Below are 21,764 nucleotides of genomic sequence, written 5' to 3'. Positions count from 1 at the left end.
TACCCAGTTTGGAACCTCTATTATGTAATAACCATTATTTATCATTTCTGTGGCATTCAGCAATGCATAGAAGCAATGATCCTATTTATCCTAACCTGTTTAGACTGTGATTAAAATTCACGCGCTTCTGGTTACTGCTTTTATAATGTATATGATCTCTTTATGATGTGTAGCATTTCCTATTGTGTTAGAGGTGACATTAATTCAGCAATACATTATATATAATGTATATATAACATTGTTATCTCAAATGATTGCTATTGTCATTTGAAATCATTAGAGGTCTTGATAGCCATCTAGTGTATAAATCTGTAAAATATACTTATAAGATAACTTAAAGGTAAAGGTAAAGGTACCCCTGCCCGTACGGGCCAGTCTTGACAGACTCTAGGGTTGTGCGCTCATCTCACTCTAGAGGCCGGGAGCCAGCGCTGTCCGCAGACACTTCCGGGTCACATGGCCAGCGTGACAAGCTGCATCTGGCGAGCCAGCACAGCACACGGAACGCCGTTTACCTTCCCACTAGTAAGCGGTCCCTATTTATCTACTTGCACCCGGGGGGTGCTTTCGAACTGCTAGGTTGGCAGGCGCTGGGACCGAGCGACGGGAGCGCACCCCGCCGCGGGGATTCGAACCGCCGACCTTTCGATCAGCAAGCCCTAGGCGCTGAGGCTTTTACCCACAACGCCACCCGGGTCCCTCTAAGATAACTTAGATCTGGGTAAATTCTGTTCCTAGCACTGCATCCTGAAGAATAACATAGAGTGGTGGCCCAAAACCAAGCATTTTCTGCTGTTGCCCCTGTATTATGAAATTTTCTTCTCTCTGCCATGCATAAAGTAGCAACCCTCAGTTGCTTCTGATGGCCCTGTAAAGACATAATGATCACAGCTCATTGTAGAAGTAAACACAATCAAATCAGATCAGACTGCATTATTTAGCTTTATTGCTAATTCATAATAATAATAATAATAATACAGTGGGCGCTTGGGTTGCGAACGTGATCTGTGCGGGAAGCACGTTCGCAACCCGCAGCGTTTGCAACCTGCAGCGGGTTGTGATTCGGCGCTTCTGCGCAAAGCGCAATTTAGCGTTTCTGCACACGCGCAAGCGCCAAAACCTAGAAGTAACCCTTTCCGGTACTTCTGGGTTCGGCGCGGTGCACAACCTGAAATTGTGCAACCCGAAGCATCTGTAACCCGAGGTATGACTGTAATAATAATTTTATTTTTTATATGTTGCTCATCGGACAGGGTTGCCCCAGTAAAAGCTGGGAGCTTTTTCTCTCACTAATGGGCAAGCTGGAAATGCAACAAACAGCTTGGCAGCGGAGCATCTTGCTTTGCACAGCAGAGGCCTCCAGCACATCTCCAAGCAGGCACAGGAAGAATCTTGCATCAGAAACTCTGAGAGCTGCAGCAGCTCAAGACCCCAAGGGGGAAAGACAGTCGCAGCTGAGCCGTAAAGCCTCTGCTTAGCAGGCAGAAGGTCCCAGCTCCATTCCTCAAGAGCATCTCCAAGCTAGACCTGGAAACGTCGCTCGTCTGAAACCCTGGAGAGCCCCCAGCCAGCCAGTGATTAGTTGGCATCCATCTGTCTCGGGAGACACCTTTGGGGGCGAAGTCCAATTGTTGGAAGGCTGAAGAACCTGCTGTGGCTGTAGAGACTGATAGGGGAGAGACATATTTTGTTGCAGCTGGGGCAGACGAAGGTGTCCGGTTGTGCTGCTGCAGATGCACCAGGGCATTTCTTCTCTCTGTGGTCCTCCTAGCGGTCACTCCTCTTCTGCTCACTGCTGTGGATACATGGCCTGTGTGTCTTCTGCAAGGAATTCCCATCAGGTAGGGTTAACACTGCCAGCCTTCATGTCATGTCCGCAGACATATCTGATGGGGCGTACCTTCCGGTTGGGCCCGCCAAGGGCACAGACACAGGTACGGGGCAAAAATCACACCTGTCCACTTTGGCTTGGAGTGGCTAGAAGCCTGCCTGCTCCCTGGACGGCTGGGTGAGGTGCTGGCTCCTCTAGGCATCTCGGTGGAGAAATCCGGTCTCTGGTGTGGACTATCACAGGAGCCCTGCGTGGCACAAAGACATCTCCTTGCCAAGAGCGCCAGGAAGCCTAGGCACGCCTCTGCACCTTGCCACACGGAGTTGGCGCACCTCTGAAACCCAAGCAAGACTCCTTGCAATCACAGAACTGGTTTCACGTCCGTGGTGGAATCCTGCCTTTTTCCATTCTTTGGACATGACCAAGCCAGCGTAGAATCAGGAACGCAAACATGCTGGAAACGTGGGCTTGGGAGAGCACATCTTTGCTGGAGACTGGAACTACACAAGGCATCTTCCTCTGCTTTCTGAGTCGGCGGTGGCGGCACCAGTTCCGCCTCCTCTTTCCCGGGTCTCGGCGCGCGCTTCGGCGGCCCAGGATCCCTGCGCAAAGCCCGCCCGCCTCCGCCTCCTCTCCTTTACGCACGACTTTTGCGCGCAGGAGGCGGAGCAGCGAGGCCGGGGGAGGAGGCTCAGCTGCCCGCTGCCGGCTCTTCTTTCCCTCCCCTGCTCCCCCCGGGAAGCGGCTTGCTCTCTGCTTCACTCTCTCTCTTTTTCTTGTTTTTTCCCCCCCTTTAATTATTATTTTCCACCCCCCTTTCCCTTCCCTCTTTCCCCCCCTTCTTCCCCTTTTCCTTTCGCCTCCCCTTCCTAAGCAAGCAAGGCGCTTTTCTCTGCCCTGGGGGCAGCAACTGCACCAACCACAACAAAAGGGCCAGTTTTTTCTCTCTCTTTCTCTTCCTCACCTCCCCCTTCTCTCTCTTTTCCTTTTTTTGCTTTCCCTCCAAAGCGCAACGGAGAGCCCCAAGCGAAGCACCCGCCACCATGGAGGCATGAACACCGGGAGGCAGCTGCAGCCCCGCCGCCGCCTCTTCTTCCCCATCAACCATGGACCGAGCAGGAAACTAACGAAGAGCAACTAAGCAAACCATCTCTCTTTCACGCCTGGAGCTGCCACCATGGGGTTTTAATGGACCGGATGCTGGCCAATTGCAACAGGGGATTTCAACGGCTTTGCAGGGGAGGTGAGCCAAATTAATCATAAATAATAATAATAAATACTTGGCCGTTGCAGATCAGGATGCAAGCCTCTTTGTTGATATCCGCGATAGAGTCTGAAATCCAAGCAAGACTCCTTTTGCAATCGAAGGCTGAATCCCGGCCACGTTCGCCTGTTGTATGCATTTCTATATCTTTGCATTGACCTGTGTTTGCACCCTTGATCTGCACAAACCTCCATGCACAAACCATTTGTGCGGAGTAGGCCAGAGCAGGACTTGAGCAACTTCAAATATACGCAACGCTGGTGTTTTGAAAGCGGTTCCTGTTTGCATTCTGCCGGATTACGTTATTATTATTTTTCGCACCCCCCTGCTGCATTGTTCCATATTTTTCGCCCCGCGTGTGCGCTTTAAGAGGGAGGTGGTGCCTAAGCCGTTGCCCGTGTTGTTGTTTACATAATACATGCGGGGACCCTTCCGCGGGCGGCCTGCTCTTTTCGCGCTGCTGCAACGCCGAGCGCGTCTCCCAAGAAAACCGCGCGCGCGTTTGCAACGGGGTGCAGACCGTTTTATGCGTCCGGTGCAGGACGGCTGCGGCTTGCATGCAAGGCGCAATGTAAAGGAAACGGGCGGTGAGCCGTCAAGGCTGCGGTCGGATGCAAGCTCTCTAGGGAGCCAGACCCATTGTACTCTTCTGGGATTTGCATCTGAGTTTATACGTGGTTAGGATCCGGCGTCTGCTTTGCGCTTTGACCTTCTTTTGAATGCCTTTGGAGCAAGTTCAGTGGTGCATACTCCGGTTGGTTCACTGGGGGGGACGGAAAACACTCAGCAAGGAAAGAGGGGGGGGGGGGAGTCAGTTCTGCAGCGAACACCTAGCGGGAGGCCTTGCATTGTTTCCTGGAATTTGTGCATTTGGCTGCAAAGACCCTAAATGGTGCAAACTCCGCTGCCCGAAGAGAGTGACTGTTTTGGAAAAGTGGCACTCTCCACCCCCGCTCCTAATCCTGGCCGTGCCTGTAGTTTCAGTTCCAGGTTAGCGCTTGTTTATGTCCAAGCGGTCCGCACCGTTCCGTCTGCTGGTTACGTCATTGTGGCTGCCAGAAGCGTTGCAGAGTCTGGGAGCCGCTGCATTTGAAAGGCAGTTCGGGTCCTGTCGAGCTCATCTGCAGCAGGGATGCCCCAGGAGCTCAGCGGGCGATGCCTGGGGTGACTGAAACCTTTTTTTTTTTTGCAGAGTTTTTGCATCCCTCTTGTCTGGAGGGGGTGACAATCCTTGCAAGCGAATGGTTGTAGCATTAAAGGCCTAACTGGAGGGTCTGCACAAGAAATTGGAGTGGGGGGCTTGTCCTAGTCCATGGGTAGGCAAACTAAGACCCGTGGGCCAGATCCGGCCCAATCGCCTTCTAAATCCGGCCCGCGGAGGGTCTGGGAATCGGCGTGGTTTTACATGAGTAGAATGTGTGCTTTTATTTAAAATGCATCTCTGGGTTATTTGTGGGGCATAGGAATTAGTTCTTTTTTTTTCCTTTCCAAAATATAGTCTGGCCCCCCACAAGGTCTGAGGGACAGTGGACTTGCCCACTTCTGAAAAAGTTTGTTGACCCCTGCCCTAATCAGTGCAACATTGCAGTAAAATACCCAGGATCTTGCCCTAGGGACAGTGCCACTGCACAAAAACTTTGCATGCCAGCTGTGGGCAGAGGGAGAGGTGTGTGGCAGGGGCTGGAGGTGGGAGTGGCCACACTTAGCACAGAGTTCAATCCTTGCCAACAGGGACTAGAGATCCCCTTTCGCTGGTGTCATGTTGCAACCACCCAAATGCAAGCATTAACTAAAAAAAGAAAGCCCAGCGTGCCAAGACCTGTAGCCAAAACAGATTGCCGGGTGCCAAATGATTTTTTTGTTTTGTTTTGGTTTTTTTACAGAGTGCAATTCTTTTATGCCTGTAAGCTTTGCAGAGCGAAAAGCAAAAAGGAGTCCCTGCTCCGAGGACCATATAGTCTTAAATAGATGTGTCTAGTTTGCGCCAGTGCGAGGTGTTCGTTTCGCTTATGTAACAGTTCTGCCACACGTGTAAATGAAGCACAGAATGTGCTTCTGGGCATATCCTTAAAACTTTCTGGGTATCTGTTTTCAACTTTAAAAAAGTTGCGTTTCTGGCAGAAGTCCTTGCCGCTGCTTGCGACTAGGAAAGCCAGAATAAATTGGGCATAATGGTAACCATTGCTGAAAATATTGTGCAGATCCAAAGAAGAAGAATGGTATTTCTCAGAGGTTGAGTAGCACTTTGTGTATAGAAAATCCCTGTTTCAGTCTCTGTTGCCTCTAGGTAGGGCTGTGAAGGATGCTTTGCTGCATATTGAACACGATTGGCCATTGGTCTGGCGTTGTATAAATCAACTTCTTATGTTCCTTGAACCAGGCATGTTGGCTCCGCTTGCAGCGTTGACTCAAAGGATTCATCTTTCTTTGGCAAAGGATGTTAAACCTTTTCCTTCGCTTGGAGCAAACAAAACCCTGGCTTTGGGTTAGCTTTCATGAGTGACAAATGGAAATGTTTTCAATAAAAACCCTGCTTTGCTGATGATTCATGTATTTCAATAAAAACACTCCATAGATCCTAAAATACGACCTAGACCAACTGCAAAACTTCCTGAGTGATCTGTGCTTCTCCTATTGCAATCCATACTCCATCCCTGTAAGATAGATCGGTATTTTTGCCCTGCAAATTTCATGGGGCTGAAACAGATTTTGGCTTTTCTCCTTAACAGGGACAGAGGAAGCTGGAAGCTGCATTATACAGAGTCAGACCATTGGTCCATCTGCCTCAGTATTGTCTACACTGACTAACAGCAGCTCTCCAATGTTTCAGGCCAGATTCCCAAATTTACCTCCCAATGAATTCAGAGGATCATATCTCTGAGTAGATGTGCAGTTATCTGCTGTAGCATTCCAGCTCTTTTTCTTTTTTTAAAAAATAAATTTTTATTTGATTTTCAAAAATATAAACATACCACAAAACCAATTCCGAATCCAAATGCTGAGACTACTCTGAATCTCCTGACTCCCCCCCCCCAATCCCTTCCATGGGTCCTATTAATCCTATTTTCAACTGCATATCACTACTTTTCCAAAAAAAATTCTAACCTTTCTAAGTTATCCATACATTGCAAATGTGTTTAAAATCCTGCCAAAGTTTCAGTCTGCTTGCAGTAATCTTGTTACAGTGATACCTTGGGTTACATACGCTTCAGGTTACATACGCTTCAGGTTACAGATTCCGCTAACCCAGAAATAGTACCTCGGGTTAAGAACTTTGCTTCAGGATGAGAACAGAAATCGTGCGGCGGCGGCACAGCAACAGCAGGAAGCCCCATTAGCTAAAGTGGTGCTTCAGGTTAAGAACAGTTTCAGGTGAAGAACGGACCTCCGGCACAAATTAAGTACTTAACCCGAGGTACCACTGTATATACATTATACACTTTTCCCATTCTTTTTTTAAAGATCTTGTCGTCTTGGTTCTTGAGCTTCCCAATGAATTTTGCCATTTCGGCATAGTCCATCATCTTGGTTTGCCATTCTTCTCTGGTTGGGGTTGTCTCTTTCCATCTCTGGGCTAGTAACGGTTCGTGCAGCTGTTGTCATGCACAGGTTTTTTAACAAAACTTACTTTAAACATCCCCCCCCCCCATTTCATTATATATCAGAGCATTCCAGCTCTTTATAATACAGTGGTACCTCGGTTTAGAGGGATGCGGGTGGTTCTGTGGGTTAAACCACAGAGCCTAGGACTTGCCAATCAGAAGTTTGGCGGTTCGAATCCCCGCGACGGGGTGAGCTCCCGTTGCTCGGTCCCAGCTCCTGCCAACCTAGCAGTTGGAAAGCACGTCAAAGTGCAAGTAGATAAATAGGTACTGCTCCAGCAGGAAGGTAAATGGCATTTCCGTGCGCTGATCTGGTTCGCCAGAAGTGGCTTAGTCATGCTGGCCACATGACCCAGAAGCTGTATGCCAGCTCCCTCGGCCAATAAAGCAAGATGAGCGTCGCAACCCCAGAGTCGGTCACGACTGGACCTAATGGTCAGGGGTCCCTTTACCTCGGTTTAAGAAAAGTCCTGTTTAAGAACGATTCGGTTTACAAAGTCCGCAAAACCGGAAATAGTGTCCTGGTTTGCGACTTTCTAAGAACGGAATCCGAATGGTTGAAGGGCAGCGGCAGCGCAAGCCATCATTAGGGAAAGCACGCCCCAATTTAAGAACGGTTTCGGTTTAAGAATGGACTTCCGGAACGTCGTAAACCAAGGTACCATTGTAAATAGAAAATGCCTTGTGGCTGCAAAGGTGTCTCGTTAATACAGTTTGGAAAGTGTACGTCCAGTGATTTCTGGATGTGCAACCTGTGATCTGTGGTATGTCACAACTGCCTGCAATCTGCAATACGGACCCCTTTTAACAACCTCATTCAACCCTATTGGTGTAATAGAAGGCTTTCTTTGAAGTACTTTCATCTCTCCCCCCCCCCTTCTGTAGTGATGCCTTTGTTGTTTGAGAGTTTGGGATCTTTAGGATCTAGCTGATTGCAGCAGTTCCCCCTTCTGCCCCTATAATCTCCCTGCGGGCGCTAGGATTTTGTGTGTGCATATTTTTGCAGCATGAGACTGGCTCAAACATAACTCGCGAAGCAGCCGCAGAGAATTAATTACTGTCTTGAGGGATTCTCTTTCAGATCTTGGTAACAATATTTTTTTTCTTCTGCTGAGAAAAAGGTCTGCAGGGATGCAGTAGTGCACATTGGAACAACCACACAATCTCTGAGCCACCAAATCAGGTGTGAAATTTGTCCTGGAAAAAAAGCTGTATTTTTGTCTCTTTGCCAGAAGGTCTAGAACAGGGGTCAGCAAACTTTTCCAGCAGGGGGCCGGTCCACTGTCCTTTAGATCTTGTGGGGGGCTGGACTATATTTTGAAGAAGAAGAAGAAAAAGAATGAAATTCCTGTGCCCCACAAATAACCCAGAGATGCGTTTTAAATAAAAGGACACATTCTACTCATGTAAAAACACGCTGATTCCTGGACTGTCTGCGGGCCGGATTGAGAAGGCGATTGGGCCAGATCCAGCCCCCGGGCCTTAGTTTGCCTATCCATGGTCTAGAAAAATAGCTAATTTTCTTAGACACTAGTGCTAAATTTCTGGGAGTCTGGGTTTGGAGGGCTGCATTCAGATGAGGGGTTTATTGCATTACTTTTGCTGGTTATATTGGTAGTACACCTGTCATGGTTTCTAAGGTGGGTTTTATGCTGTAGTACCACAGAGCCTAGGACTTGCTGATCAGAAGGTCGGTGGTTCGAATCCCCGTGACGGGGTGAGCTCCCGTTGCTCGGCCCCTGCTCCTGCCAACCTAGCAGTTCGAAAGCACGTCAAAGTGCAAGTAGATAAATAGGTACCACTTTGGCAGGAAGGTAAACGGCGTTTCCGTGCGCTCCTCTGGTTCGCCAGAAGCGGCTTAGTGATGCTGGCCACATGACCCGGAAGCTGTACGCCGGCTCCCTCGGCCAATAAAGCGAGATGAGCGCCGCAACCCCATAGTCAGTCATGACTGGACCTAATGGTCAGGGGTCCCTTTACCTTTACCTGTCGCCTTACGGGACGCGGGTGGTGCTGTGGGTTAAACCACAGAGCCTAGGACTTGCCGATCAGAAGGTCGGTGGTTCAAATCCCCGCGACGGGGTGAGCTCCTGTTGCTCGGTCCCCGCTCCTGCCAACCTAGCAGTTCGAAAGCACGTCAAAGTGCAAGTAGATAAATAGGTACTGCTCTGGCGGGAAGGTAAACGGCGTTACTGTGCTCTGCTCTGGTTCGCCAGAAGCAGCTTAGTTATGCTGGCCACATGACCCGGAAGCTGTACGCCGGCTCCCTCGGCCAATAAAGCAAGATGAGCGCTGCAACCCCAGAGTCGGCCATGACTGGACCTAATGGTCAGGGTCCCTTTACCTTTACCTGTTGCCTTATGGAAGTATGACAATAACTATGACAACAAGACCTGTTCGACGGGGGGGGGGGGAACTCTCTTTCCTTGGAGGTTTTTAAACAGAGGTTGAATGGCCTTCTGTCATGGATGCTTTAGCTGAGATTCCTGCATTGCACGGGGTTGGAATATACGACTCTTGGGGTCCCATCAAACTCTACATCTCTATGGTTTTATGTGCCTTCGTCCACGTATTTCAGGTGCGTTCCCCCTGGGGGGATGTTCTGGAGTTCTGCCCATCTCTCCCCTGCGCTGCCCCACATCATCCACCGGTGGGGAAATGATGTGTGTAACTTTAAAGTAAATATAATTGTGTTGCTGGGGAGAGATAACTTGCTTCGACTGAGGCAGGCTACTGTGTGCCCCACATCACCTCCGGTTGTGGTGCAGTTGAGGCCCTGCGTTTTAGCGAAACATCCTAAATCTTCTCTGGCGATATATAAACAGGAGCAGCAAAATAATCTGCACTTTGTTGGATGAAAGCAATTGCTCCTTTGATGTTTGTATCTGAAGGTATTTTGCCTCTTGGGGCTTTCAGTTTGCAGGGGGAAAACCAAAACCTAAGGTGTGTTGTATTTGGGGCCTTTCCAGATGATTGCATTTTGTATGTAAAAAAAGAGAGAGAGAGAGGTATAGCCAGTAGGGAGTTCTGGGTGGCTGAGGAGGGATCCAAATGTGTACCTCCGAAGAGATTCTTTACAAACACTCCAACAGAAAAATATTATTTGTTTTCTTGGGGGAAAATAATTTTATCCCCTCTCTTCCCACCACCATATGTACTGCTTTCGTTGCTGTCTTTTACATACAGATGTAGGAATTGTGATTCTGCAAAGCCCCATCCGCACTACAAATTTAACGCACAATGATACCACTTTAAACAGTCATGGCTTCCCCAAGGAATCCTGGGAACTGTAGTTTGTCAAGAGTGCTAAGAACTGTTAGGAGACTCGTATTCATAGCTGTCAACTTTTCCCTTTTCTTGCGAGGAATCCTATTTGGAATAAGGGAATTTCCCTTAAAAAAAGGGAAACGTTGGCAGCTATGCTTGTATTCTTCCTCACTGAGCTGCATGTCCCTAGAGCTCCCTGGGAAGTGGAATAATAATAATAATAATAATAATAATAATAATAATAATAATAATAATCTTTTTGTACACTGCTCATCTTGACTGGGTTGCCCCAGCTACACTGGTCAGCTACTAATACACAGAGAAGCAGCAGCAACAACAACAGAATTGTTAAACCCTCTGGGAATTGTAGCTCTGTGAGTCTCAGCGCCCTTAGCAAACTACAGTTCCCAGGAATCTTTGGGAATCTTTGGGGGAACTCATGGCTGTTAGTAATGTTGTAAACGTGTCGTGCAGAAGGTGCCCAAGTTTGATGGCAGCATTTGGGGGAGGACTTACCACAAGGCACAATACGGTGATGTTGGAAACAGCTGGGCCTGTTCATTTCTTTAGGCTTTGTGGATAGATAGATAACCCTGATAGATTATTCCCACACTAATGAGAACGATGGGAACGCAGTTCAAATTATGTGCTTCAAGGACCAAAGCATATTCACTTGGCCCTGCAGGCATCTGTTGCCTACTTAGTATAGTTGCGCGTGAACTGGGTCTTCATATGTGCTGCTTGGATTTTTAATATTTTTTTTTAGCTTATGGATTTTTGTTGCTGTTTCAGGGTTTTTCCCTGCCTGCAGGTGTTCTGTGGCGTCTCATAAATGTGAACAATGCTTGGAATAATCAACCGGTCCCCCAGGGAGACAAATCGGTCTGGCCTTAAGTTGTGTTGCTAAAAGGTGTGTATGGTTTGGAGGGGGAACCACACCACAAGAGTTCTCTTCAGCTCCCTGCCTTGTGCAGATTGTAACCCAAATTAGGCAGTACAGAATCTCTCTTTCCTTTGCTGAAATCTTACCATGATTTGAGTCTCAGTCTGCATGCACACCGCACATTTAAAGTGTACGCAGCTCCCAAAGAATCCTGGAAACCCTCTCACAGAGCTACAGTTCCCAGCACCCTTCACAAACTACAATTCCCAGGGAAGTCAATGTGCTTTACATTTATGATGCTTATGCAGCCTCTCTCCAGGCCTCCCGTTTCCAATTCCAAAGCTGTTGAAATCACATTATTTTCTCCTGGTTTGAACTTTGGAGTGGAGGAGTCTCTTTGCTTAATGGTTAACCTGCCCTGTCTTGTCTCAGCCATTTCCTTGCGTGCTTATAGTCAATTGCTTAATATGGGATGGAACCCAGAGGATTTTAATTGAATAATATTGGGGTTAATACAAAGTGTGTGCACACTTCTTCTTTTTCAAAAAACAACAACAACCCTCAAAAACCTGAATACAGTGGTACCTCAGGTTACATTCGCTTCAGGTTACAGACTGCTCTAACCCAGAAATAGTGCTTCAGATTAAGAACTTTGCTTTAGCATGAGAACAGAAATTGTGCTCTGGCGGCGTGGCAGCAGCAGGAGGCCCCGTTAGCTAAAGTGGTGCTTCAGGTTAAGAACAGTTTCAGGTTAAGTACGGACCTCTGGAACGAATTAAGTACTTAACCCGAGGTACCACTGTATTCACTCAGGGAGAGTAAATTAATATTGGACAGCATCTGTACAGAATTCCCAATCCTGTGTCGGCCTCTAATTTGAGACGGTAAAGGGTTAAGCACCCTCCCTCCAGCAGATTCCCCCTTGCAAAGGAATCCCTTCATCTGAGTCAGTTGACCTGCATTTGCAATTGCTGGGGTTTTTTTCCTGGAGACTCTTCTGTTTGTTTGTTTCCCTCCCCACATGTGTCCTGCAATAAATCTGGAGCATTATAAAGCCAACCATCAGGATAACAAAATACTCCAGGGGCATTTGGCTGCAAGACGTGGGGGCTTGCACTCCTCTTGTCAAATCCCGGCTGTAAATCTGGCAACAAAACGTCCTGAAAACCACCAGAAGGTCAGCCCCTCTGCCTTTTTCCCAGCAGGCAGGACTGGAAGCGGAACGGACTGGTCTATTGTAGGAGAGGGTTGGGAATGGGCCATTTTGCCTCCGGGGGGTGGCGGCTAATGGGTGGGAGTACGGAATTACCTGGTGGTGTTTGGAGCGCAGAATTAACCTGTTTGCCTTGTGTTGAGGGCAGGCAGATTATCCGCCCCAACAACCTTTCCCCCCCGCTTGCGCTTATACTGGTCGTTGGGGTTGTCTGGCTGGTTCGGAAGACCTCTTGCAAAGACTGCCCACGGGGCCAGCGTCTTCATTGAGCTGTCCACTACGACCCCAAGGTCTCGGCTGCTTACTGGTCAGTCGCCTCCATTTCAAACCCCAGGAGCATCACATCACACTTGTTTTACATTGAATTCCATTTGCCATTTTACAGTGGTACCTCGGGTTAAGAACTTACCGTATTTTTTGCTCTATAAGACGCCCCAGACCACAAGACGCACCTAGTTTTTGGAGGAGGAAAACAAGAAAAAAATTATTCTGAATCTCAGAAGCCAGAACAGCAAGAGGGATCGCTGCGCAGTGAAAGCAGCAATCCCTCTTGCTGTTCTGGCTTCTGTGATAGCTGCACAGCCTGCATTCGCTCCATAAGACGCATACACATTTCCCCTTACTTTTTAGGAGGGAAAAAGTGAGTCTTATAGAGCAAAAAATACGGTAATTCATTCTGGAGGTCCGTTCTTAACCTGAAACTGTTCTTAACCTGAAGCACCACTTTAGCTAATGCCGCTCCTGTGCGATTTCTGTTCTCATCCTGAAGCAAAGTTCTTAACCCGAGGTACTATTTCTGGGTTAGCGGAGTCTGTAACCTGAAGCATCTGTAACCTGAAGCGTCTGTAACCCGAGGTACCACTGTACTCGGTTTTGGAGAGGTCCTCTTTAGAGTGCTAGGGCAGGCAGTCTCCTTATGTTTTAAACGACCCTCAACAGTTTAGTACAGTGGTACCTTGGTTTACGAACTTAATCCGTTCCAGATGTCCGTTCTTAAACCAAAGCATTCTTAAACCAAGGCGTGCATTCCCGTAGCAGCAGGGGACTCAATTTACAAGTGGAACACAGTCAACAGGAAGCAGAATATGTTCTTATTCCAAGGCAAAGTTCACAAACCAAAACACCTTCTTCTGGGCTTGCAGCGTTCTTAATCCAACTTGTTCATAAACTAAGCTGTTCTTAAACCAAGGTATTGGCACTGCTCACCCCTAACTCTAGAACAGTGTTAGAAACTCAGACATGTAATCTAGGTGCCAAATGGCTCCTTGAACCAAAGTTACAATCACCGAAGCAGAATGTCTAGTTGTCTTTTTCAGGCAAGATGGCTCTAAAGTCTTATTTTTCAAATGATGGACTGGCTGTGACTGATTGTCAGTTAAGTTCAGAGGACAACCTTGAGCTAGGTTAAGAGCGTTGAGAACTTTAAAGAAGAAAAGTCACTTGATCCGGGGACAGTCAGCATATATATTGCTGTTCCTATTCCTACCTCTTTTTCTTAATGTTGACACGGACGAGGAAGGAGCAGGATTTTTTCAGCTCAAGAGTATAGAGGTATATAAAATTAGGCATGGAGAAAGCAGATTGAGAGAAGTGTCCACCCCCCCCCAATCTCTTATAATACAGTGGTGCCTCGTCTTGCGGTTTTTTCGTCTTGTGAAGCAAGCCCATTAGCGGAGTAGCGCTATTAGCGCTATTGGCAGTTTAAGGGCTAAAAACGGCTTTTTAAGGCTTAAGGGATTAGCGGTTTTGCTGCTAAAATGCCTTTAGCAGCTTAGCGCTTCAGAAAAAGGGGTTTTGGAGTGAAAAAAAACCTCAAAAATTTCCGACAATTTTCGTCTTGCGAAGCAAGCCCATAGGGAAATTCGTCTTGCGAAGCACCTCTGCAAACGGAAAACCCTTTCGTCTTGCGGGTTTTCCGTCTTGCGAGGCATTCGTCTTGCGGGGCACCACTGTACTGGGAACCTAGTATCATATTACAGTACTGGGAATCTAGCAGATGCACACAGCTCATGAAAACTGCTACGACAAGTTATAACGACGACCGTAAACTTTGACAGCTTTAAAAGAAAGCTCAGTAAATTCATGGAGGACGAGACAATTGATGGCTCCTAGCTATGATGTTCTACCTCTGGGTTCAGTACACAGTGTGCCCAGTGCTATTTTTTCTAGAACAGGAGGTGTTTGGAGCTCACCATGAATTTCTCTCTTGTTCTCTTAGAATGGCAATGGCTCCCACTTGATGGGTGCTGGAGCTGAGCTCTGGCTGAAGAAAAGCCCTGAGTTTGCCTTTGAATGACCATTGCTAGAAGCTACAAATGGGCTTTTTGGTGGTGGCACCCTTGCAAACAGAATGCTGGTTTAAACAGGCCTTTAGTTTGATCCTTCTTATGTTCTTCTCTCATACCTGGCATTTATATAATGGGATTTTTTTGTCCTATTTCAGTTTCTTAACCCTCCTTGGAAGAACCTAATAAGACAATTCAGTAGTCTTTATCCTCTGTGTTGGAGATGTGAGGCTAAGGCAATGGTAGCAAGCAGTTTGCCTTATTGAATTGGTGACTGATGTGGGATTTCAACGAGGGGCTTCCCAGCTGACGTTCAACGCTCTTCGTCAGCTCATTGGCTTGGGTCCCCGGACAGAAGAAAAAAATCTCCTTGGCAATTAACTCTGAACGTTTCCAGTGTGGGGAGCGGAGTTCATCTTTCAAAGTGCTGAGCAGCCTTTAGTTGCTCTGCATGGAAGCCTGAGTTCATTACAGAACCCTAGAACTGCAGAGTTGAAAGGGACCACGAGTGTGATCTTGTCTAAACCCCTGCAATGTAGGAATCTTTTGCCCAACGTGGGGTTCGAACCCATAAACCTGAGATTAAGAATTTCATGCCCCAACGACTGAGGTAATAGGAAACTACCATTATCATCATCATCATTATTATTATTGGGCGGCTCCCAATCAAATGTTAAAAACAGTACAGCATTAAATATTAAAATATTAAAAACATCCCTAAACAGGGCTACCTTCAGATGTCTTTTAAAGATAGGATAGCTGCTTATTTCCTTCACATCTGAAGGGAGGGTGTTCCACAGGGCGGGCGCCACTACCGAGAAGGCCCTCTGTCTGGTTCCCTGTAACCTCACTTCTTGCAATGAGGGAACCGCCCTCAGCTCCGGGGAAAACCACAGGGGCTGTCCGGGCTCCATGCAATCGGAGAGGGCACTTTGGAGCCAGACAGTCAATAGCCCTGGTTAACTCCGCATTCCAGCGGGCCACCAGGGAATCAGCTGAAAGGCCATCAACCTGGGATAAAACATCCCCTACCACTCTCTGGAAGCCAATTGGATCCATTAAGTGGCAGGGGCGGACCATCTGAATCGGTCCCACCTCCCTGCAGAGGGGAAGGGTCGCGGAGAAGTCCAGTTGCACCAGGAAGTGATCTTTATACCATTGGTCCATCTAGCTCAATATCGTCTACACAGATTGACAGTGGGTCTCCAGTTTCTCGGATAGGAATCTCCCAATTTTACCTGGAGATCCTGGCTGCGACGTCCTGCATAAAAAGCAAAATCTCTACCACTGAGCTAAGATGTGTGGCTAGATGGTGCCCTTGGAACTCTGGTGGTGCCCCATCCTCTGGTTGGAGGCTAGAGAGCAGTGTTAGAAATTAGCCAGGCGCCAGGTGCGTTTTGCAACTGGCACAGGTTCCGATTGTGACCAGCGGATGCCAGGTGGGCAACTGACATCTCCCATCTGGCTGGCCTCTCTGGCTTTCTTAAGCAGGTAAGCAGAAAAGCTTGCTTATTGTCATAGAATCATAGAATCATAGAGTTGGAAGAGAGCACAAGGGCATCGAGTCCAACCCCCTGCCAAGCAGGAAACACCATCAGAGCACTCCTGACATATGGCTGTCAAGCCTCTGCTTAAAGACCTCCAAAGAAGGAGACTCCACCACACTCCTTGGCAGCAAATTCCACTGTCGAACGGCTCTTACTGTCAGGAAGTTCTTCCTAATGTTTAGGTGGAATCTTAAGGAAGAACTTCCTGCATGGGAATTTGAACCCTGATCTCCCATATCTTAGTCCAGTCCCCTAACCATTATACCACACTGGCTTCCTGCTGCTATTCGTTTTATTCTGGATTGTTTTATTTGACATTTTAATGCATAGTACAGTGGTACCTCGGGTTACATACGCTTCAGGTTAAATACGCTTCAGGTTACATGCGTTTCTGGTTACATGCGCTTCAGGTTAAAGACTCCGCTAACCCAGAAATAGTGCTTCAGGTTAAGAACTTTGCTTCAGGATGAGAACAGAAATCGTGCTCTGGCGGCGCGGCGGCAGCAGGAGGCCCCATTATCTAAAGTGGTGCTTCAGGTTAAGAACAGTTTCAGGTTAAGAACGGACCTCTGGAACGAATTAAGTACTTAACCTGAGGTACCACTGCAAACTGCTTTGAGATTCCCCCCCCCTTTAAAATATAAAGCGTCATAGAAACGAAATGAATAATAATAGAAATAATACATTTCATTGCAAAAAAGAGAGGCCCCAGACTTTATGTCGGGGCCACCGTAACCCAGGTTTAAGGTGCCATTTGTCGATGAGCTATATCTGAGTTTCTAACACTGCTAGACATTGGTGTGTGTGAGTGCATGTAGAAAGCAGCCTACTGCACAAAGGTAAAATTTGCATCGCTTGCTCCGCCCAGTTTTGCTTCTGGCCCCACCCACCGCCAGCATGTGGCTCCGGAAAAGATTGCCTCGAAGGGGATGTAGTCCTCAGGCTACAAATGGTGCCCCAGTCCTTTCACAGATGCTCTGAACGTGGTCCTTTCATGACACCTCCCCGGCTGGGGAGGATTTTTAAATCTGGGAAGTTGACACCCAAATATCAGCTGCACTGAATAGCATGGTAAGAGTTGGGGTAGGTCTGGTGGCGTGATGCAAATGAGCCCAGGAGTTGTGAAGTGTTGCCAGGACATTTCATAGGTGTTCTTGAGAGCCAGGCCAGTAGATGAGTCATCGTGAACAAATGGCAAGAGCTTAGGTTTTACGTGCCAATCTAAATAATTGCTTCCTATTTCATGAACCTCGATGGCATGCCATTAGGACGCTGGCTGAATTTTTCAGCTTGCAAGAGGTAAAATAGCTCTTCTTTTTTTCCAAGTGCAAATAATGCGTATCATCCTCCATAATATAAAAAATAGGGGAAATGTATATGTCTACAATGGGTCATCATTTACTTCTGCACAATCAGGGCTTCAAAATTACTTACTTATTGTATTGCTTTACAGTCGTACCTCGGGTTACATACGCTTCAGGTTATACGCTTCAGGTTACAGACTGCTCTAACCCAGAAATAGTGCTTCAGGTTAAGAACTTGGTTTCAGGATAGGAACACAAATTGGGCTTCGGCGGTGCGGCAGCAGCAGGAGGCCCCATTAGCTAAAGTGGTGCTTCAGGTTAAGAACAGTTTCAGGTTAAGAACGGACCTCCAGAACGAATTAAGTACTTAACCCGAGGTACCACCGTATAGCTGCAGTCGTACACATGCTTACCTGGGAGTGAGTCCCACTGAATTCACCGGGGCTTACTTCTGAGTAGACCTATCTAGGCTTGCGGTGCTAGAGCACAGACTTCGGCATGCTTACTTAGATGTAAGCTCCGCTGTGCTTGGTGGGGCTTGCTCCTTGGTAAGCGTGCATAAGTTTGCAACTTACATTGCTTATATCCTAACCATCTTTAGCCAACAGAGCGAATGGCGAGATACAGATTTAATGGGTGGGGCATTCATACTTTATTGCTCAATTTCCACTGTCTTGAATCGTCTTTTTTTTAAGATGAAGACATCATCACATATTTTCAATTCCCGTATTTTTCGCTCGATAACACGCACCTGACCATAACACGCACATAGTTTTTAGAGGAGGAAAACAAGAAAAAAAAATTCTGAATGAAACAGTGGCTGTATCATTTTTGTGCTTCATGCTGTGGCCACAGACATGTGATCTGATGGTGAATTTGGGGTGACCCAATGCAAAGATCCTGAGGATCCATGTGGATCCATGCTTTGTAACCACGTTTTTGCACCATTGCAGCCCCAGGCAACAGTGGGTGCGTGATTTTTTGGGTGCAGGCTGTAGCCATGGACATGCTATGAGATCTGATGGTGAATTTGGGGTGACCCAGTGCAAAGATCCTGAGGATCCATGTGGATCCGTGCTTTGTAACCACGTTTTTGCACCATTGCAGCCCTGTTTTTGCATCAGATCATTGCTATGTGATCTGATGGTGAATTTGGGGTGACCCAATGCAAAGATCCTGAGGATCCATGTGGATTCGTGCTTTGTAACCACGTTTTAAGTGGGGAGGGAAGGAAAACCATAGAAGGGACAAGGAGCACGAGGGGGGTGTGCGGAGAAGCAGCTGGCTAAGAATGCAGGAGAGGGGTTTAACGGGAGGGAGGAAAGGAAGGCAAAAGTCCCACCCACCCACCCAAGCCAGCCCCCCCTCTCTCTCCTCTCTCTCTCTCTCTCCCCCACCTGCATGTTTTCCGGCTGCCTGGAATGCTTCCCTGGACGCAGCAGCAGCAGCACCACCGGAGCACGGAGAGGAATTAGAAGGAAGGACTCGATCCTTTCCTTTACCCTCCGCTTGCCAGGAGGGGAAGGAAGGGGATTTTCCTGCTCTTTGTTCCGTTTGAGCAAACAGCAACCGAAACAGAACAGGGTGGGCAGTAAGACCCTGAGGCAGAATGCAGGAAAGCAGCAGCTTCCTCTTTTCAGGCTTCCCTCCTCCCCTGACGGCGCAATATGATTTTTGCCTGATTTTTGCCTCTGCACTCGGGACAGTCGGCTCCAGGGACCACACATTCACTCAATAACATGCACGGACATTTCCCCTTTTTAGGAGAAAAAATCTGCGTGTTATAGAGGGGAAAATACGGTAGCTTCATCTATGTAAAAGCATTTTTATACCACTTTATATTTTAAAATATCCAGAGCGGTTTATAACTACTCAGAGCTGTTGGGGGTTGAACCTGGCACCTTTTGCTTGCGGAACAAACGCTCTGCCGTTGGGCTGTGGCTGCCCACTCTCGAAGAGAAGGCTGTGTGCCCGCTTTTGACTGGCACCGTGGAACAGGAGCCTTGCAGCCGCTTAGGATCGCAAGCAAATGAAAATAAGTTCCCCCTCTGCCAGAAATCCTCCTTTTGCATGGGTGCCTTTTGGAATGCTAGACATAATTCCTGTTTTGTTTTTAAAATTTTACTTTTTATAGCATGCGTCTGATCAAAATCTGTCTCTCTGTGTGTGTGTATATATATATGTATATATATCTGGAAATTAGTTGCAGTCCTCGGGCAGGTTGGCAAGTCGCCAGGGCAATCCTCGGCTCCACAGAGCCTGTGCTTTGCATTGACTTGAAAATCTCCCTTTTTAAGTGCTTGCATATAGATGCCCCCCTCCCCCTTTCTTGCTGATTTACTTTCCTAATACAGGCCTGAATCCTTCTCTGTGTCTTCCATTTGGCAGATGTTCAATTTAGAAAACTGGCAGCGGGCTCCAAGATTAACCTTTTTTTATTTAGATTAGGAGAGGCTGGCGCTCTGCTTTCCCCTCCCTTCTAAGGGTCCTGGGATTTGCCTGTGAAGAGCAGTGTGGGAAAATGCCCTTCGGGTGCCCCGGCGCATCGCTGGAGCACATCTGCTCCCTCTGAGCACCTGCTGAGGTCTTGAGGGGGGGGGGAAACCAACCCCAAGCAGCTGGGTCTGGGATCAGCCTCTAATCCCAAGAGAGGAAGGCTGGAGACCACTCTCTGCTCATTAACATTAAGGCACTTTTGCAAATGCTTCCTTGGAATGAATGGCAGCTGGGAGTGTGGGATTGGGATTGGTTTTTTTATATACTGCTTGACTGCAGAAAAAAACCAACAACCTCAGGGCAGATTACCCCCCAAAAGATGAAATCATAAACTATTCGCTAAAACATTCACAGCCATAGTGGTACCTTGCTTCTCAAATGCCTTGGTACTCAAACAACTTGGAACCCAGATACTGCAAACCCAGAAGTCAGTGTTCCAGTTTGTGAACGTGCTCCGTTTTGAGTGTTGTGCTTCTCATTTGAGTGCCACGCTTCCGTTTTGAGTGTTAACACTGTGGTCTGTTATTGCTATTTATTTTGCATTTTGTGTGTGTGGCTTTTTTGTTTTGTTTTTGTGACTGCATGGAACCCAATTCAGCTGCTGATTGATTGATTGATTGTGTGACTGCAGTACCGTATTTTTCGCCCTATAGGACGCACTTTTCCCCCTCCAAAAATGAAGGTGAAATGTGTGTGCGTCCTATGGGGCGAATGCAGGCTTTCGCCGAAGCCTGGAGAGCGAGAGGGGTCGGTGCGCTCTCCAGCCTTCGCGCAGCTCTCCGCAAGCCTTGGGAGCCCGGTGGGAGTTCCCGCCGGGCTCCCAAGGCTTGCGGACAGCAGCCTGCTCTGGGGGCTGGGGTCGGGGGAAGCTCGGGCTTCCCCCGCCCCAGCCCCGCTCTGGGGGGGAATAATATTTTTTTTATTTATCCCCCCCCCAACTAGGTGCACCCTATGGGCCGGTGCGCCCTATAGGGCAAGAAATATGGTACATTGTTTATTGCTTTCATTTTATGGATCAGTGGTCTTCTTAGATAGTAAAATTCATGTTAAATTGCTGTTTTAGGGGTTGTTTTTTAAAGTCTGGAATGGATTAATCCATTTTGCATTACAGTGGACCCTCCAGTTATGTACCGCTCTGGATACATAACTTTCGGGTTACGAATGAGGCAAACCCGGGTTTCGCCGCATGTGCAGAAGTGCTCTGTGCACGTGCGCAGAAGTGCTCAGTCACGGCACTCGTGTGTGCAGAAGCGGTGCCTCTGCCTACGGACTATTCGGGTTTTGGACGAGCCCCCAGAATGAATTTAATTCGTATCTGGAGGGTCCCCTGTACTTTCTATGGGAAAGCACGCCTTGGTTTGGGAACGCTTTGGTTTTGGAACGGACTTCCGGAATGGGATTAAGTTTGAGAACCAAGGTACCACTGTAATTCGAAGGTTAAAACTGCAAAACTAAAACAAATCAAAGGGGGAGGACAGGACTAGTGGGTTGTTCTCGTTTTATTTTTATTATGTATTTTGTGTTTATATATTGGGATTTTATGTTGTAGGTGCCCTGAGACCAGCGATACACAAATTTAAATGACAACAACAAAAAAATCAAAGCTCGTACAAACTTTCTGAGCATCTGGGCAGGCATGTCTAAATATGAACTGCTTCAGCAATGTTCGAAAAGAAAGCAACGAAGGCTCCTGCCTGCTATCAATAGGCAGGGAGTTCTGAAATTGCCACACGAAACAATCAAGTTCTTACAGATGTGCAGGTAGTATGCGGAACCGCTGACCTAAGGAGTCGGCTGGCCATGTATGGGGTAAAGCGATCTCATGGGTTACATTTTAAAACATAACAAGGCTGTGTATGGCCTAAAGGCCGAATCCAGAGAGCAGTTTCCCTGACATTTCCTTTCCTGGTTATAAGGCCGTGTTCTGTGTTCTTAGACTCCCACTATAGTGGTTTGGGAGAGAAGTGTCCTTCTCTCTTGCAATTTTACTTTTGCCCGTGGAAGTAAAAAGAGACCTCTGCTCTTTTACCTCAGTTGCTCAGTGGGAATAGATTTGTTCGCAGCCTCTTGGA

The 21,764-nt window shown here is 47.6% G+C and overlaps 1 protein-coding gene across 2 annotated transcripts in view; it reads left to right on the top strand.

Annotated features, from left to right (window-relative positions):
• Nucleotides 1-2,381: 2,381 nt before the first annotated feature.
• The window catches only part of CCNI (cyclin I), a 60,731-nt gene continuing 41,348 nt past the window's right edge, over nt 2,382-21,764 (top strand). Inside the window, exon 1 of one of the 2 annotated variants that reach the window (XM_083398570.1) lies at nt 2,382-3,074. The gene's annotated coding sequence lies outside the window, so the exon portion shown is untranslated. The remainder of the gene's footprint in view (nt 3,075-21,764) is intronic. The other variant, XM_083398572.1, reaches the window with a different exon arrangement.

This window comes from Podarcis tiliguerta, assembly GCF_965153285.1.
Source record: "Podarcis tiliguerta genome assembly, chromosome: 9".
In the NCBI taxonomy this organism is placed as follows: Eukaryota; Metazoa; Chordata; class Lepidosauria; order Squamata; family Lacertidae; genus Podarcis; species Podarcis tiliguerta.
The sequence above is the reverse complement of the archived record's forward strand: the minus strand, read 5'-3'. Positions and strand labels throughout refer to the sequence as shown.